The 19,471-nt window shown below is 34.0% G+C and overlaps 1 long non-coding RNA gene across 1 annotated transcript; it reads left to right on the forward strand.

Moving 5' to 3' along the window:
• Positions 1 to 17,361: 17,361 nt before the first annotated feature.
• LOC142625835 (uncharacterized) lies at positions 17,362 to 19,073 on the forward strand. Its single transcript, XR_012842413.1, has 2 exons — positions 17,362 to 17,576; positions 18,654 to 19,073. It is a non-coding gene; the product is annotated as an uncharacterized LOC142625835 (long non-coding RNA).
• The last annotated feature ends 398 nt before the right edge of the window (positions 19,074 to 19,471 follow it).

The following is a 19,471-nucleotide window of genomic DNA, read 5'->3' on the forward strand; positions in this document are numbered from 1 at the left end:
GCCGTCTATTTCATTAAACATCTCCCGAATATACGCTCGGAGTATGCTTTCGGTGTCTCCCCTTCCTTCATGACCATGGATAGCAATGTGAGTCCGGTGGCCGAGGGACTGCGCTACAAGTAATGAACCGAGAAGCAAATGCCCTAGTTAGTTCCCCAAACGAGCCTACGGACCCGACTTGAGACCGTTGAACCATCTCATAGCCACGGGTCCCAATTTGGAGGGAAGACTTTACACATCAAAGTCTCGTTGTGTGAGTGCTTGCCATCCTTTGGTTGAAGTGACTCACGTGCTCCACGGATCAGTCGGCCATTATAGATGGTAAACGTGGGTACTGGGTGAACCTCTGGGGAGCCTCCCCCTCTCAATCCTACGTGAAAACGGAGATTTAGAGAGTTGGTGCAACGCCTACTCATGGTATCGTTGCCTAAACCCCTAGGACGAAGCTTCTTACGTACGGATTGTTGGTCGTTCTCCTCACCGAGAGGATGTTGCCTTGGTGGGGGAATATGACCTTGAGCCGTAGCCATGTCCCCGTCCTTCTCGGGGAAGAACTAGATGAGGGACGGGGAAACCTTACGTTTAGCACGGCGTAACTTCCTCTTCAAACGATTGATTTCCTTCGCATGGATTTAGAGCCCTCATCGTGGGTAGTGCTACCCCCTCCATGAGTATGGCTAGCCCACGGATATGTATGGACGCTTCCCTCACGATCCCTACGATGTTCAAGACGTTCGAAATGATCTTCCGGTTGTGATCCTTGTGACTCGCATGGTGAGAGCCTAAGCACTGCCATAATATCTCTACTACTTCTAGACTAGATTCTCCACGAGACGGCGCCAATTGTAAGTGCACAATTGCACTTTGGACCCAAGAATAGTTATGGGCTCGGGCCAATGAGCCTTAAACAATAAGAATTTGTAGAGTGTGGGCTTGAAACCCAAGTTAGAAGTATATGAGGATTAAATGACAAACTAAAGATTGCAAGCAATTGAAAACAACAAGGAATATTATGCTTGGGCCTCCTCGGACGTAAGCGAGAGCTGTTCTTATATTATATCTCTCCTTTGTCTTTTGTCTTTTTAGGTTACAAAAAGTTCCGTCCCGTTTCTGTTCGAGTCCACTCCTTAAATACTCCTCTTTTTAATACTTTATACACGTGTTGCCCCAATTCCTCCCTTAGCCTAGATATTTCTTTTCTTAGTGCCTTTGAACGGTAACTAGAAGTTTCCTTCCAGCATTTCAAGTGTCACCCTCCCCATTAATGCGACGGGGTGGTAGGTGCGGGGTCTTTAATGCGGAAGTAGCAGCCTTCATTTTTGACATTTCTTCAACACCGGTGCTTACGGGGCATTACGCAGGGTTCACCCACTTAACCATTGGTCTTGACCGTACCATTCCCTAAGCCGTACCATGAAGTCCGGGTTCTTTGGTGTCGGTCCGAGGGAAAAGCATCCTCGGCTCGGTCCTCGGATCCTCGGCGTATGGGCCGACCTAGAGTATCAACAAGCCCTAAACCCAAGAGTAGGTCGGCCTTCCTTAGCAAGGCCCAATGGCCCATATCCCTATTAAGATATTTTTACTCCCCACAGTGAGTATGAGGCTTGATTTAAATACATATAATATTATTATGTTTATAAGTATTCAAGTTTAAAAATATATTAATTTAGAATTAGTATTAGATTGTGTAAGTTTGTAAATAAAATTCCCATATTATTCATAATTTATCAATAATATAGATAGTTCATTTCATTGTAAAGATTATATATAGTTTTTAACAATACAATTAGGTGAATCTAATTTTTGTACATTCTTAAATGGCAATCAATCTATCTAATAATTCAAATAATATGACTTTTTGATTACTATAATTTTTTTTAGGAAGTAATTACTATAATTTTGTTATTAATTATTATCATATATTTGTGAAAGAGTAAAAAGCTTTAGCATTAATGTTTGATAAGAAAATAAGTCAAATTTAAACAGGAATCTGTTTGTTGATGAACTCAAACTTAACTCATACTCAAAATTAAATTAAATTAACAATTTTCAACCTTTAATACTTGGCTAGGTCATTTATAACCCCAATTATCACAAAAACCAAGATCTCAGTTGTCAAAAGACGAAACTATAATGTTAGTCCCTTAAATTTACCCAGGGAGCATAATTAGTCCCTTAAGTTTAAAGTGAGCATAATTGATCCCTCAAGTTTTAAAAAATGAGTTATGTTAGTCCTTTATTAACTGTTGTTAGTGTTGGTACTTATATGACTAATAGAATAATGACTTGATTTTTTTTTTAAATGACGTGACATTTTTTTAATTAAAAAAATTACAATAATTAGTATATACAAAGGCCATTCAAGATCACCCAAACGAAGAGGCAAAAGATTAGATTGTATATTTGTATGATGCCTAACTAATTCTGACACATTCATAATTTCAAAATAAAAAATTTGATATTTCCTTCAGATGCAAGACCAACGAACACAATCAAAGGTTTGACTTAGTTATCAAAATCTCACTCACAGTCTTTAATTTGTTTCTCTTCTCATCAAACTTGCATCTCTTAGTAATCTGTGATAGGAGTTAAATCAAAAGGTAGAGCTAGAACTCATTAAAATTGCAATGTAGAGACTTGTTGAAGAGAGGAAAATCAAAGAAACCTTCAGTACTGATTGCCTCATCCAAGACGATGTCTTTGATGACCAGCTTCTCCTCTCCAAGTTGCTCTGTTAGGTTTTATTTGATTATTTCTTAAAATCCCTAAGATGGGTTGCACAGCCACAAAGGGATGAAATTAGCAATACCTAAGATGGGTTGGCCAGAGAGGAGAAGGGAGATGGAGGGTAGTGGCTGGTCGGAGAGGAGAAAGGAGGGTAGCTTCTCCTCTCTCTTTTACCCGTTTCAAATTGTGGACTCGGAGATTTAGATTTGATTTGGTTTATTCAGGTTATTGGTTTGATTCTTGAGGGTATATATGTGTAAATTCAATTTTGTAATTTTTAACAAAAAGAAATGCCACATCATGAAAAAAAAGAAAAAGAAAAAAGAAGCTAGGTCATTATTCCGTTAGCCATGTAAGCAACACCACTAACGAAAGTTAACAAAAGGACTTAAATCGCTCATTATGAAAACTTGAGGGATCAATTGTGCTCAATTGAAACTTGAGAGATCAATTGTGTACATAGGGTAAAATTGAGGGACCAATAGTGTAGTTTCGCATTGTCAAAACTATACAAACCATACATATAATTGATAAATAAAAAATAGCTATACAAATAAAATAACTAATAAAAATTGTCCTATCGCTCCTCATTTGAGCATTTTTTTTTAATTACTAATTCTTCTAAAAACTTGAAAATGATAAATTTAATCACTTAACCTTAATTCTAAGACATTTTTTTTTTTTTATAAAAGAAATAACATATACTATTATATACAGGAATCAGCCAAAGTTAGCTAATAGTACATCAATAAGGTGTGGATGAATACTCTCTATCCACGCATGAAAACAACTAACATGTCTCATAATTCTAACACACTTGCTGAGTTTTCGTACGATATGTGGTGTATTTTGTTAGTTTCCTCAATATTTTAATAATTTACTTCTAAAAAATTGAAATATTTAATGTTGTATTTTATAAACAAAATCAGAAAGACAATGAGAGAGGTGTAATCATTTAATCATACTATATGTGTTTACAGTTTTGAAAATTACATGATATTGTGACTGATATAGATAAACCAGTTTCATGCTTACTAAAAAAATGCAAATATCATTTTGATAAATCAAAATACAAATATCTTTCAATAATTTTTTTTAAAAGCTAATGTGGACCAAGCCATATCAACAATTTGTAAAAAAATTGTAAAATTGTTTGTATTTTTAGCATTACTCTTTTTTTAAATATGGCAAGAGTAAGCCACATATTGAGAAAACATGAGTTTTTTTTTTATTGTTTTTATTTTTATTTTTTTAGAGTTGTTCAACTAGAGGGAGAAAATATTAAAATAGAATAGAATTTCATAATTTTTTGTAATAAATAAAAGAGAACACTAAAACATGTTATATTAATTAAGTAAAATGGTTTTTTTTGGAACCGTTAGATCGTTTAGAGATCTATAGTAGATAAAATGTGTAACTTTTGTAAAATTATATCAGGCGTAACTTCATTAACTTGAACCCTTCTATATATATATAATATTGTTTTTACATTCTTGATTGTGTGTTATTATTATTTTTTTCTTTTATTGGACCTTGTTTCCAAGGTAGCAAAACTAACTAAATTTGTGCAAGAGTACCATATTTCTAATCAATTTTTTATACTATAAATCTTAGAAAACTGATATCAAAATTTCATTATACTTTTTGTTTTTTTGAAAACCCAAAATTTCATTATACTTAAATAATTAATGAACCAATTTAAATAATTATTATAAAAATATGTTTATTTATCACATTAATAATCTTTTTAATTACATAGAATAAATACTACAATATTGGTTATATATATAATATCACTAAAAGAAGTTAAGAAATCTAAATAGTTAGAACTAATTTTAGTGAATTCACAAATATTTAATTTTTTTTATAGCTTTTGTGTCAATTTTTGTCAAAATGAGTGTTTGGACTGATGAAAACTGAGTTATATAACTTAGTTTTCATCACCCAAAACCCAAAATATGTGCAACCCATGCAAGAAATGATTGTTTAGCATAATTTTTTAGTCATGTTCTCATTACTCAAAACTCAAAAACGTTGATTTTGAGTGATGAAATTGAGAACAAGATTTTGGAGTTTCCAAATCATGAATTTTGAGTTTTAGTGGCAAAAGTGTTATTATGTGTATTAGTGGGGCTCAATGGCAATGTGTTGTTAGCAAAAGAAATAATTATTTAATTTCTTCTAATATAATTTTTTTTTTGATAGATCTAATATAAATAATTGATTTATAACTAATTTACTACATATAATTAATATTTGTATTTACTCCATTAGTTAATTATCAATTGGTTTTTTGTGTAGGCGAAGATTTAACCCCAAATTTCTTATTTAACCATAAATGATTTTATCAGTTGAGCTAACTAGAATTGACTATTGATGTGTAAACCTAAATAAAGAAATCTAAAAAAATACGCTACATTGTTGAACTTCATGTTCTCTCTTATGAGATCTTTATAATATAATAGATTTAAGGGCAAATTAAAACTTACCCATATGTGGTTTAATTGATTGAAATTTAAATTGCATACCTGTGATTTGAAATTTGACACATTATCTACCTAAAGTTTAACCAAAATTTAAATTGCTTGCAAGTGGTTAGAAATCTCATGATACAACTGTCCTGCTAGATTTTTTTTTTTATCTTATTTGATCTTGAATATATATATATATATATATATATATATATATATACTTTGGAAGAAGGAAGACATAAAAGTAAAACAAAATGACTTATTTAAATCCTCACAAGACCCTTCTGCCCAAATTGGAGTTTTTCCAGTCCAAAGCCTTTACAAATTCTGACATTGCGACAGTCTTATCTAGAAATCCAAAAATATTGCAACGAAGCTTGAAAAACTACATAATCCCATCTTTTTTTTCTTCCTTAAGAATTTTTTTGGAACCAATGAGGACATTATTAACGCGATTATACGTTTTTGGGTTATTCCCATGGGTAGATTTAACACTTGTGTGCTTCCAAATGTCAATCTTCTGCGAGAAATTGGAGTTCCCAAATCGCATATAAGTTCCTTACTTAAAAAGAAGCATAGTGTTGCTGTGACAAATCCAGTTTGATGTAAAGAGATTGTGGAGAAAGTCAAGGAAATGGGATTCAATCCTTTGAAGTTTTCTTTTATTCAAGCTGTTTTTGCAATGGTGGGAATGAATAAATCCACATAGGAGAGGAAGGTCAATGTTTATAAGAGGTGGGATTTGTCTCAGGAAGAGATTCTTGCAGCATTCAGAAAGTGCCCCTGCTGTATTATGGCATCTGAGGATAAGATTATGCAGGTTATGGATTTTTACGTCAACAAGATGGGTTTCGAGACTTCCTTTATTGTCAATCGCCCGATACTCATTATTTATAGCTTGTAGAAGTGGTTTATTCCTAGGGCTTCGGTTATTGAAGTTTTGCAATCAAAAGGTTTGATCAAGAAGAATATACACTTAGCTAAAGTGTTTAGGTCTTCCGAGAACTCATTCCTTCAGAAGTTTGTGACACCATATATCATATAGGGATGAGGTGTCTGACCTGTTGAAGCAATACAAGGGAAAATTGGATTTTTCAAAGATGACTACAAAATAGAATATGTATAAGACAAGGAGTGAGATGAAACAGTTATAGCCCACATCATGAATCAAGTTTCTCTTGTTTGGAGTTACTAATGCAGGAATACGTTTTCGGGATTCTCAAACAAACAAGTCACTCTAAAAGTTCCTCTTGACCATAAGTCTCAAAACACACAAGAAGTTATTTGGAGCAAATTTCTCAGCTATTGAATCTATATATTGAAATCTGATCATTCAAGCTAACCAGGCAATTACTTGATCCATTTGCACTGTTGGGTATTGAACTTACTCTAAATCAGGTCCAAGGTTGCCACTGATCCAAATTCCAAACTGTTGCAAAATGCCTGGTGCTTGTTTTCTCTAATTAAGCTTGGAAAAGAGAACCATTACAATTCACAAGGCTATCGTTTGCAATTACTGTCATCCATCACAAATCCGACTTATCTTTTTGAGGATTCTGAAAGTTGTTTCTACAGAAATGCGTGAACTGCAATGAGGAAGCTCCTTGGCTGTTGAAGCCATATTCAGTGAAGTTGAACTTTCATGCCAATGAATAAGTGGTTTGAGGGAGGGAACTGTGGATGCAATAGCTATTGTAAAATGTTATGCAAAGGAACATAAATGCTTTTTATTTACCCGTTAGTGTAGTGTTACTTGATCCCATTGTTTCATAACTTGCTGTATCTTTTGTTCAAGGTTGCTATTAATCATTTTATTTTCCCCATGATTGAAGCTGAACTCGTACAAAAGAAGCAAGAATAGGGAGCGAGTCTTCTGACAAATGCCAAATCATTCTTTTACTAAGCATAGAAAAGAGTCATTTCTAAGGCTCTATTTAGTCCATTTATTGAGACTGAAGTTGGACCATCTCTTGGCAAGGGTGGGGAATTTCAAACTCATCTGGAAATTGCCAAAGATGGTGGGAGTAACTTGCCTCCTAGTGTAGTGGTAGTGTACCACTTGAATGTGACTTGCAAGAATTTGAACTACATAGAAGCGAACGTGAAACAATTCTTTATTGTTGTTTTGAGATTGAAGGGGAATCTTTCATGCGTGCACCATTACACTTTGTTGAGTCTGTTTCTTTAACTTCACCAACTTCAATCGAATGGCTAGTTGCTTTAAGGGATGAGATGGGTTCCATAGCAAAGAATCAAGTTAGGAAGTTTGTTGATCTTTTGCTTGGGCATAAGACCATTGGAAACAAATGGGTCTTTAAAATTTAGCACAATGCAGATGAATCAGTCAACAAGTATAACGATCATTTCACGGTGAAAGATTTTAAGAGCTCGTTTAAATATCATTATGCGAAAAATGAGAGTTTGAATCTTCTTCTCTCATTGTTGTACTAACAATTAACCTTTTTTAAGAAAAAAAAAATTAGTATAAAACACGTTTGAGTGGGTAGGAGGCTAGCTAATAAGTTATAAAAAATAAAAATAAAAATAAAAGAAGAAAAGAGGTTTGAGTTTGAGTAATAAAGACTTAATAAATAAAATAATAAGGGAAATATTAATAAACATTGTGCTGTACTTGTTAGCATTTTCTTTTGAGATTAACTTCGGTCAGGAGCTGGCGTAAGAGTGAGGTTTTATGCCACCAATGAATAAACGACACGTCATCACTTTGCAAAAATATCAATACACATTAGAACACACAATCATAACTCAATTAAACCTTACAAGAGGCAATTTTCCAACTAGCATAGTGAGAGGAAACGATATAATAAGTTAGCATGCGGTGGAAACGAAACTGAAAAATAGCATCTCGAGTGTTTGAAGCTCGAGTTCGGTGACAAATTTGAGCTTCAAACACTTGAGTTCTGGTGTAGCACAATCGTCTGATCTGTGGAATAATCTAATTTGAAAGAAAATGGTGGAACTCGAGTTTGAAAAACTCGAGTTCCATGGAAAATGATATCCACCTCTGAAAGAAAATGGTGGAACTCGAGTCTTAAAAACTCGAGTTTTATTTTGGAACTCGAGTTTTAGATACTCGAGATGCTAGTTTCCCTCATTGTTTTGAAGCCTGATAACTAACTAAATTTTTTTATATTTAAAGTTATTTGGAAAGAAAATTCAACCTTACAATCCTCAAACACGAATACAAGACAGACCTGAAGAGCTAAACGCCTAAACCCAAATCTCATTTCCTCTTAGCACTGGAGCTCCACCCCGCCACATACGCCGCCACACACGTCATTTCTGGAGCTGGGGTTGCCGCACCGAACCTCAAGGTGTGTTCTTTTATGATTTGTTATTTCCCCAAATGTTGGATTTTGAAATTCTAATGGGTTTGGGTTATTTTTTGGATATAAATCAATTGATTTAAGTGGAGTTTGGATACACGTTTTCACGTTTTACGTTTTGACTTTTTTTTTTTTTTTTTTTTCTGCTGCGGGGGGGACAACGCGCACTGTGCGCGTACTGTGCGCGCACTGTTTATGTACGTTTTTAGCAATTTTTTATTAAAAATGGGTCCCGCAGTACTATTTACATATTTAAAAATTATTTTGCTACAGTGTTTTCAGTTTTCAGTTTTCAGTTTTCAGCAATAAGTTCTATCCAAACGGACCCTTAGTATGAATTTTGCTGGATTTTGGTATTTTCACAGTGGTAGGTTCAAACCCCAAAAAAAAATCTGATTTTTTTTTTTTTCAGCTAGCTTGGGTTCTTATGATTTTTATTTCGGCTCAAAATCATGATTCTTGTGTGCTTCTTTTTTGAGTTATGAATTTTTTTTTTTTAGGTTTTCTATGTATTGTGGATCCCCTATATTGCTCTGCCCATTGTTCTTTTGAAAGGATTCATTTAGTTAGTTGAATTGTTCTTTACGTGGAGTTGAAAATATGACAAGTTGACAACATCAAATGGAGAATATATGTTCTAGTACTTCATTTTCTAAATCTTTTAGTAAATGGTGCCAGGTTTAGCTTGTGGTTCAATCTTTTTTCTGTCACTATTATTAATTTTGTTGTTGACAGCTTATCTATCCATCTAAACTTTTCAAATGAAACCTTTTACACCTATATGAATGATGTTTGAACTCATGCTTCCTTGTAAATTCATAATAGGCTTTGGGTGCTGAATCAAAAATGGAAAAAATATGGGTGAGAAATTGCTGAACTGATCAGTGTACAAATGGTTTTTCTTTTCACATGTTGAATAGCTACATTGTTGTCTTCCACTATAATCGCCTCTCGAATTCATAAGGTGTCAGTTTATCGCTGTAATTATTCCTAGTTACTTCTTTCTTTCTTTCTTTTTTGGATAATTCAATAGTTGGGGAGGGAGATTTGAACTTTGGACTTCACCTTTAGAAATACTAGGAGTCACTAATTGAGTTACAAGGCTCTTGGCTAAATTTATTAGAACTGTTTTTCAGTAGATACCTATAATTTATTCATTGTTTCAGATATGATATATCTCTAGCATGTCTAATTCACTGTAGAACATTATCATTGTCGTTGGCATCTCATAATATGCTCATTGTGTTGTGATCAAATAGCACCTTCTCCCACGCCATATATAAGGTTTAGAAGGTGAAGTCATGAGTTCAAATCTCCTAGGTCTGTGTGAGTTGTGTTTGTAATTCCTTGATTTTCTCAAACTTGTAAATGGGCATTGTCCTATTTTTTGCCCAATACTAATAGCAATAGCATTGATTTTCTGTGTGTTAATTTAAGGGTGTTGTGAAATTCTTTTGCTCATCTTCTCCTCTGCATTAATAGGTCATAGGAATTGCTGGTATCAAGGGAGCAAACAAGATTGATTTACTTGACCTGGAAACATATGATCTTACTATCCGAGTTGCTCTGGGGGAAATGCAAACGACTACACTGATCAGAAGACCTTTACAAGATGTTGTGTTAGATGTATTGGTTTTAAAAGAAATTGGAAAAGGGATGCTATGAATAGAAGCAACCATATGCTGTTCATGAACTTGTCTTATCATTGTTTTGATTGTGTACAGGCCATTTTGATTTTATTATTTTGTTCTCTAGATGAAATGGATTTGATTTGGGGTGTGCAACACTTATAGTTTTTGTTAAACATCTGCATATAATGATTTCAATCTATATCATTCATTGTCTACAAGTGATTTTTTTGTAGTTAAGAGAACAGTTGTGCTGTCATGATCATGGGGCTTGCATTTTTGTAGCTTCAAATGAATGTCATATTGATCTAAACATTAAAACTTCAGTGAGAGGAGTTGCTGTTTTCTGATTTTAACAATATTGGAGGGGTCCTCTCTCAATCCCTTGAGCTGAAAAAATCTTAGAGCCTAGCCAATGTCTTTTTTAATGTTAAGTCTATCTCTCTGTCCATACATGTAGGGGATTTAACATGATGCCCAACAAATCAAGAATTTGTAAAAAAAAAAAAAAAATGGGGGGGGGGGGGGGATTGATTGAGATTTTCTTGATTGAAAGTTCATAACTTTCTCGTTAAATAATATAGAACTTTGTGTCACGTATAGATAGAAGTAGAGGTTTGGTTATATCATGTACAACTATGATCTGTTTGGATCGTGTGAATCTTTGAAAGAATGCAAGGTTTCAGATTGCCTTCTCATCTGTTTGTAAAAGTAAAAGTAAATGGAGGGTTTGATATTTATATTCTAAAATATTTTGTTATATTTTTTCTCTCACCTCTCTGAATGTGTGTAATAGAATATAAACTTTGTAAAGGGTCTATTGTATAATATTTGGATTATGTGCATGTTCATAACTGTCCCCAATCAAATAAGTTTGCTAATGGGTTTGCAAGCAAACCATCTCCTAAATACAGCTAATCAAGATTCTACAAATAAACAAAATTGGAGTATTTTGTGAATTTCATTATATGGAGAGCAAAATTTGACCCCCCCTCAATATGGTTGTTTATTTATAATAATAATAATAATAACACATTTGAAAGGTGACTTATACCTTCATTGCTAAAGAAATACACATTTTAAAAGTCAATTATGCTGAAACAAACACTCTAAAATGTTGCCAAGGCTCTCTTGTTTTTCTACAAAATTTTCTAGTAAACATGTTTTTTTTTTGCAATTGTTTCTTGAGCGAACGACCCTTCTAACTTGAGTAAATTCTTCAATAATAGAAAAAAAAGTTCAGACTAAAAGTCTCCCTTATCCCTCACTTAAGCAAGGTCTTTACAGAAAGTTTGTTTATCCTTTGTTGGAGTGGAACTTAAATTGCTTGAGCAAAACTAAATTTTGCTAGAGAAAATTTAAATCTTGATCAAGTGAGATTTTGAAATTTTCAATTTAATTTTACAATACAGCAGTCTCTATTCTTCTAATTACAACCATGTATAACTTCAATGTGGTAAAGGGTAGGAAATATCTGTCCAGGATAGATTATAGTATAATACAACTCTTTCATGTGATTACATAATTAGCATGCATTTGACAACAAACAGAAGAAAAATACAAACTACATCACACTAAATTTATCATGTTCCATCCCAACAGATTTGATTACAAGGGAAAAAGTATATTGTTCATAATCAATGACAATGCTTTTTGTGCGTCCTGTCAATGGTCCTTTCTAGCAACACCAATAACTAGTCCAACTTCAGTCTTCCCTATTGCAAATCAGCATAAAGAAATAACTCAAGTTAATAAACAAAAGTGGGTCTAGAAATGGACTTTCATCTAATTACAAACATCAAGTTTAGATTGAATCAAAACTCAAATTCAAATTGACTCAGCTAGAACCACTTTTTCTTAATTAAAGTGACATGCCTATGAAATCAACCAATGGTTAATCCAAGATAATATAGGATACTAAGTATATAGTATGCAAACTTTGTAAAATTTGATCCAAAAGAAAGTTAAACAGAGCAAATACATCAATTTGGATATGATAAATTTATGGTAACTGTTAAAAGTATTTGTCCATCAAAATTTCAAAAAAAAAAAAAATTATACATACTTAATACACACACACACACACACAAGATTTTTATTAGAATTTTGCCCCCTGGCCCTAACATAGATCTGCCAATGCAGATGCCATTGCAGCAAATTCTGGAAGCATGACTGAGCTTATTGAAAGACTCCCAGCAAGCCAACATGCGAGGCTAGCTGTAATAAACCCAACTGGCTGTCCTGATATGATGGGGCTAATGAACTAAGAATATAGGCAGAATCTTTCCTATATTTTAATTATTCTGCTTAAATAAATTACTTACAGCCCTCTCAGTTACAATAATGTGTACTCTTCAGTACAATCCTGTTGATGGTTTGGCGTTTGCTGATTGTTGGGGTTGTGATTCGGTGGACTAAAAGTGACATAAAACTATAGGTTCTACTAGTCCACAAATATTGTGCAGAAACCCATGTTTTGCAGGTTTTGAGTTTTGACCTCAATAACTTTTACTCTTATCTTTAAATGGTCACACACCCTGATTGACTTAATCAACCTATATGGCTAACTAATGTACATCATAAAGAACAATTCTACTAACTAAATGAATCCTTTCAAAAGAACAACGCGCAGAGCAATACAGGGGATCCACAGTACATGGAAAACCTCAAAAAAAATTCATAACTTAAAAAGGAAGCACAGCAGAAATAAAAATCATAAGACCCAGGCAAGCTGGATAAAAAAATAAAATCATAAGAATCCAATCAAAACCCCTGAAAATACCAAAATCCAGCAAAATCAAGTGATTGACGATTGTAAGGTTTAATTAAGTTATGATTCTGTGTTCTAATGTGTATTGATTTTTCAGCAAAGTGATGACGTGTCGTTTCTTCATTGGTGGCGTAAAACCTCACTCTTACGCCAGCTCCTGACCGAAGTTAATCTCTTTGGTTTTGTTTTTTTTTTTTTTTGGTATGGTTTAGACTTTGGGGTTTTGGAATGTTTGCTCATTGATTCAAAGCGATGGTTTTCTTCTGAAATGGAATCGTCAAGTAGGTGAGTTTTTCTTCCTGCGCTGCTTATATAATATATATAACATGTTGATTTTTCTCTATAAAGCTATTCACCACGGTACTTGTTGTTCTACTTCTACCATTAGAGCCCCTCAGAATTTATACACTGTTAGAACCCACATAGCGTTGTTATTATCATCTTTCAGATACATTTCGAGCACTTCAAATCAACACTCATTCACAGTCTCATACCTCATAAACACATGTGGGTTCTTCCCAGAAGCTGCTCTATCAGCTTCCAAAAGAGTTAATTTTGAAACCCCACATAACGCAGACTCAGTCATTGGGTTTTTCAAGAACCACGGTTTCTCACAATCCCAAATCTCAAGCATCATTAGAAAACACCCTGCTGTGCTGTTATCAGATCCTCAGAACACCCTTTTGCCCAAATTGGAGTTTTTCCAGTCCAAAGGCTTTACAAGCTCTGACATTGTTCTGATCTTAACTAGAAATCCACGGATCTTAGAAAGAAGCTTGAAAAACCAGATAATCCCATCTTTTGTTTTCTTTAAGAATTTGCTTGGAACCAATGAGAACACTGTTACCACTATTAAACGAAATTCAGCTATTCTAATTGTTAATCTTGACACTTTTGTGGTTCCTAATGTCAATCTTCTGCGAGAAAACGGAGTTCCTGAATCCAATATATGTACCTTAATTAAAAAAAACTCCTATGGTTAGTATGACAGATTCCATTCGATTTGAAGAGATTGTAGAGGAAGTTAAGGAAATGGGATTCAGTCCTTTGAGGTTGAGTTTTATTCAGGCTATTTTAGCAATGAGGGGTATGAATAAATCCACATGGGAGAGGAAGGTCAGTGCTTAGAAGAGGTGGGGTTTGTCTGAGGAAGAGATTCTTGTCGCTTTTGGAAGAAGCCCACATTGTATTATAGCATCTGAGGATAAGATTATGCGGGTAATGGAATTTTTCATCAACAAGATGGGTTTGGAGCCTTCCTTAATTGTCAAATGCCCGCGACTGCTTACTTATAGCTTGGAGAAGCGACTTATTCCAAGGGCTTCAGTTATTCAAGTTTTGCAATCGGAAGGTTTGGTCAAGAAGGATTTTTACTTGCCTAGAGTGTTTGGGTGTGCGGAAGAGTTGTTCCTGCAGAAGTTTGTGATGCCTTATGAGAAGGAAGCTTCTGAATTGTTGCAGCTATACAAGAGAAAATTGAATTTTCCAGAATGATCAATGAATATATTGATACACATGAGGCAAAGAATTAGATGAAGCAGTTGTGGAGTGCTCACATTATGTGTCACATTTCACTTATTGAGTTGAGATTCTTGATCCAATTACACTCTTTGGGATTGAAACTTACTCTAAATCACAATCAAGATTGCAACTAATCAAAATTCCAAACTGTTGCTAAAGGCCTAGTGCTTGTTTTCACTGAGCCTGGAGAAGAGAACCATCACAAGAGCTTTAATTTTGTGATTTCCTTCCTCTAGAGGTTTGGTTAGGCTGAGGTTTTCTCTCTCTCTCTCTCTCTCTCTCTCTCTCTCTCTCTCTCTCTCTCTCTCTCTCTCTCTCTCTCTCTCTCTCTCGTTGTTTTTGTTGTTGTTTGGTGAGCTACTCATCCCTTTGAGGATCCTGAAAAGTAGTTTCTACAGAAAGTTGGAAACTGTAGTGAGGAAGCTCCCCGGCTGTTGAAGCTATCTTGATGCTAGGGGAAATTTGTAAGAGGTAGACTTCAGTGGATGCAGTAGCTATTGTAAAATGTCATGCTTCACCAATTGTGTGGTGTTACTTGATCCCATTGTTTCAGAACTTGCTTTATTTCTTGTCCAAGACTACTAATCATTTTTGTTTGCATGATTGAAGCTTGGGGTTAAAATTTAAAACACTGACAAACTCATCATAGATCATACTATATACATACATACATACATACATACATACATACATATATATATATATATATATATACATATATATATCATCGTCATGGTAAAACAGTTTATTCTTGCTCATTTGTTCTGTATGTACTACAATTGTGCAAGTAATCTTGTGTTAATCTAGTAGAAGCTCGGTGGTCTAAGTGAGATTGGTGTTCAGTTCAGCTATCTGTAATTCTGTAGCCCTTCTATGCTAAATGAAAGCTGCTGTGGGGTCTTGCACATGGTGTGGAGTCTCCTCAATGAGCCGACCTTTTGTTTAGCTAAATGAAAGCTGATTTTTCCTCCTTTTTAACATCAATCAAATAGAGAGTTAAGCAACAACATTTGTTTAAAGAATGCTAAATTAAACCTACACATATAGATACAGGGGTTGATCTTGAACATGTCTAAGTCATCAGTGTACCAGTTTTGTTAATAAACACACCGTTGTTGTTAATAAACATACACCTTTGTTATTTTTATTATAACCATTTACATTTCAAATTTCTCGATTTGCCATTCGTATTTGATTTTGTAGCTCATTTTCATTAGTCATTTGGTGACTGTTGATGCTATATAAGTTGTGTTTCTAAACGGATGACATTAATTTGGCAATAATGTCTCCAAATAAAGTGAAGAACCAGCTTTGGCGTGCCTGCAAAAATTCCTTGCCCACAAAACTCAATTTATGTCGATGAATAGTCATCAATAATCCTCTATGTGACCGGTGTAAAACAACCTTAGAAACAACATTACACGTGTTGTGGGAGTGTTTAGTTTTGGATGAAGTCTGGTCTGACGTTACTCTGTGGGATTGCCGAAGAGGGACTGTGTTTGCTGACTTTAACGAGCTAGTTTTTTGGATTCTGCAGAAGAAGAAAAACCCGGAGCTATTTGCAATGATTACTTGATCGATTTGGAACCAAAGGAACCAAGTTCGAGTCCAACAAACAACTAAAATCTTGACCAACTTGCCCAGTTAGCTAAGGATAGCCAAGATGAATTTATGGCTGTCCAAACTCCACTGAAACCTAGGACAGCTCGGCAGCGTGTGCAATGGCAACCCCCCTCACCTGATTGGCTCAAGATTAATTTTGATGGAGCCTTATTCACTACAGAGAACGAATTTGGTATTGGAGTGGTAATCCGAAACTGTCAAGGACTCATTCTCACCTCTCTTTCTCAGTTGATCCCCCAGGCCTGCACAGCAGCGGAAGTGGAAGCTCTTGCTGCAGTAAGGGGTTTACAGTTTGCGCGGGAGCTGGAAATCTCTAAGGCAGTCTTGGAAGGGGATTCAGAGATGATAATTAATGCTCTCAAGGATGATGGTTCTTCTTTGACAACACGTGACTTGATTCTTCAGGATGCAGATTTTATTTCGGCGTTTGTTACTCAATTAGGTTACTCTCACGTTAGGAGGGAAGGTAATATGGTTGCTTACAATCTAGTTAGGTATTCTAGGAATGTCTCAGATTTTGTCATGTGGATGGAGGATGCTTCACCACATATCTACAATGTAGCTTAAGCGAATTCTACCAACTTTGATTAATAAAATTACAGTCTTCTTCCGCAAAAAAAAAAGAAAAAAAAGAAAAAGGGCAATAATAGTTGAATTGTTAATAGATTTGAATTTATATAGTTGACATATCTTCAACTCTTAATTGATAACACTTATATGACACTTAATGGTTAAAATACTATTAAAAATAGACTTTAAATGAGTGATGTATCTTAATGACATTTATTTGTCATTTGATATTTAAATTAAATGGGAAAAGTTAATAGATACTTTAAGGGAATTGATTAAAAAAATATTAGAAATTTTTTATGGAAAGAAAAAAATAATTGATGACTTTTTATAATTTTTATGAAAGTTGTGTCAAAAATTTTCTAAAATAAATTATTAGATACCAAATATAAAATTTCATTAAAAAAAAGAAAAAAAAAGAGGGCCAATATAAAATAAAATACGAAATATCAAACATAAAAACCAACCTCTTGAAAATTATTTTTCAGTCAAAGAACAAAAAAATACACCAAAATTTTGTTTTTGAAAGTACAGAAGAAATCAAAACGGTGCAGTTGGACATAAAGGAGGGAAAAAGAGGGATTGAAATCTCGTGCAATACTTAGGGTATTGCATGGGGTGCAATGGTTTTAATCTCAACCCTTACTTTAATCTAATGCATATAAATATGATACGTCATAAAGACACGTCACCGATCCGCGTGAAAAATTTTTCTCCCATTCCTTTACTCTTTTCTGTACCCTTTTCAGCTTCCCCAAATTAAAAAAAAAAAAAAAAAAAAACTCTCTCCCTTTCTCTCTTCCATCAGATCTTTCTCTAGGACTCCATGGCTGAATCTCCACGAACTCCATTGCTCAATCTCCATGGCTACAGCTAGCAGCCACCATGTTCCGCTCCATCAATTCCGGTGCTGGTTCCGGTAAAGTTCCTTTGTCTCTCTCTTTGATTTTTCGTTCTTTTAATTTTCTCAACAAAAAAAAAAAAAAAAGATTTTTTTGCACCCACACTACCGTCGACTGCGGTGCATATAGATGGTGTTTACACCATTGGTGGCTGCCTGTACCCCTCTCTTTCTCTTTATTGTCTATTCTCTTTTTAGTTGCTTTTTAGAAATGACCGAAACCCCTTAGCTGTCATTTTGTTTCAATTTTTATTAGTGATTAGGTTTCCTTGTGCATAAAGCTTGATGATTTGCTTGGGTTTGAAAAATGGAGGTTTTTGGATACAGTCAAATGTGTTGTGATTGAAGGGAAAGTCATTATGAAATTTCCCACACTTGTTATTTTACTAAATTGCAGATGGGTATTTTGCGTGCTGTAGTTGTATTGACTATGCAGATGGGTATTTTGCTTGTTGTAGTTCATTTTAAAGGTATAAACTATGGCTCTTGATGGGCTAACTTGAGGGGAAAATTTTTGCTTGCTTGGATTGTTACCAATCATACTTAACAAGTTTAGCCCAAATCTTAAATAGTCAATTTAGATTTTTATATGTTAAGGCCTCCCTCAAATATTCTGGGTTTTTGGTTCAAAAGAATGTTTGAAAATTTGGTGATGTGTTTTTTCTTGGGCATTTCTAAGTTATACAAATATAAAACTGATCTATACAATAAAGCAGAAATTGCATTTAGATTTAGGCACAATTGAGCTCATGAAAAAGAGTTTGTTTTATGCATTTTTCCCCATTTATTGTGGCCAAAGCTTATATGGATTAATTACTATGTCTCTTGTTTTCTTGTTAATAGGATAAAATGTTTTAAAGCATTCTATGATCTATATATTTTTTGAGTTAAAAGATAGAAAACTTGTATTAATATGTTGAAAGAAAATTTACAAAAAAAAAAAAAACTGGCCTGAATCCTGTAAGACTATCAAACAAAATAGAGAACCAATTCAAAAAAGAGCATAGCAGCTAAGATACATTACATGACAGTGTTACATAAAGATAAGCTTGACATAAAAATTGCTAAGAATTTGAAGAGTTGGTACTCTGCCAGGAAAATAGTAGCTTTAACAAAGATGGCCTTCAGTTGTAACTTGTAACTGAAGTTTTTCAAAGTAGAATGTTATGTTTGAAGAAAGAAGTGCACTGCTGAAAGAGAGAAGATTACGTGGAAGACTTGGCATTGTGGATAGCTATTGCCATGGGTGGATAGCTATTGAATTTGAAATTCGTATTTGGATTACTATGGAGTTGCTGTTGCATTCGTATTTGAATTATTGTTATTTGGATAAAGCTATATCTGATTTGGTTTTTGTATATGAGTTTCCAAGAAGTTGAGTACCTTTAGGATTATCTATTAGTATTTTGAATATTCATAGGAGTATCTATTGTTATCTGTTTGTTATTTGAATTCCTAGGACTTGTATTTAACGTAGAATGCAATTAATAAAACATCAGAGAATTATTGTCCCAATTTCCCTCTCTATTCTCTTATTTAGGAGACCAGTCATCTCAAATACAACCAAATAACTATCCATTCAGTTAGAAATTAAACCCAGTCATAACATAAGACCTGTTACAAGCATTCCATGATGTATTGAAGCCATATCTTGTTGTGGCTACTTATTTTCAGTATTAGTGAAACATTGAATGTATTTTCTATTTTAACACTAGGTAGTTTCATTGTTCATTTACAAAAACTTTTACAAGGATTTAGAGTACAAACCAAGAAAAATGTAATAAAATTTAGTTATTTTTTTCTTGATATTGGTTTGAGTGTAATAAAATGTAATTGATTGTGTGCCTTTTTATTTCTATATCTTGTAATGCTTCAAATTGAACAATTTTGATGTTGCCTATACGGTCATGAAT

The sequence above is a fragment of the Castanea sativa genome, chromosome 2 (assembly GCF_040712315.1).
Source record: "Castanea sativa cultivar Marrone di Chiusa Pesio chromosome 2, ASM4071231v1".
Classification (NCBI taxonomy): domain Eukaryota; kingdom Viridiplantae; phylum Streptophyta; class Magnoliopsida; order Fagales; family Fagaceae; genus Castanea; species Castanea sativa.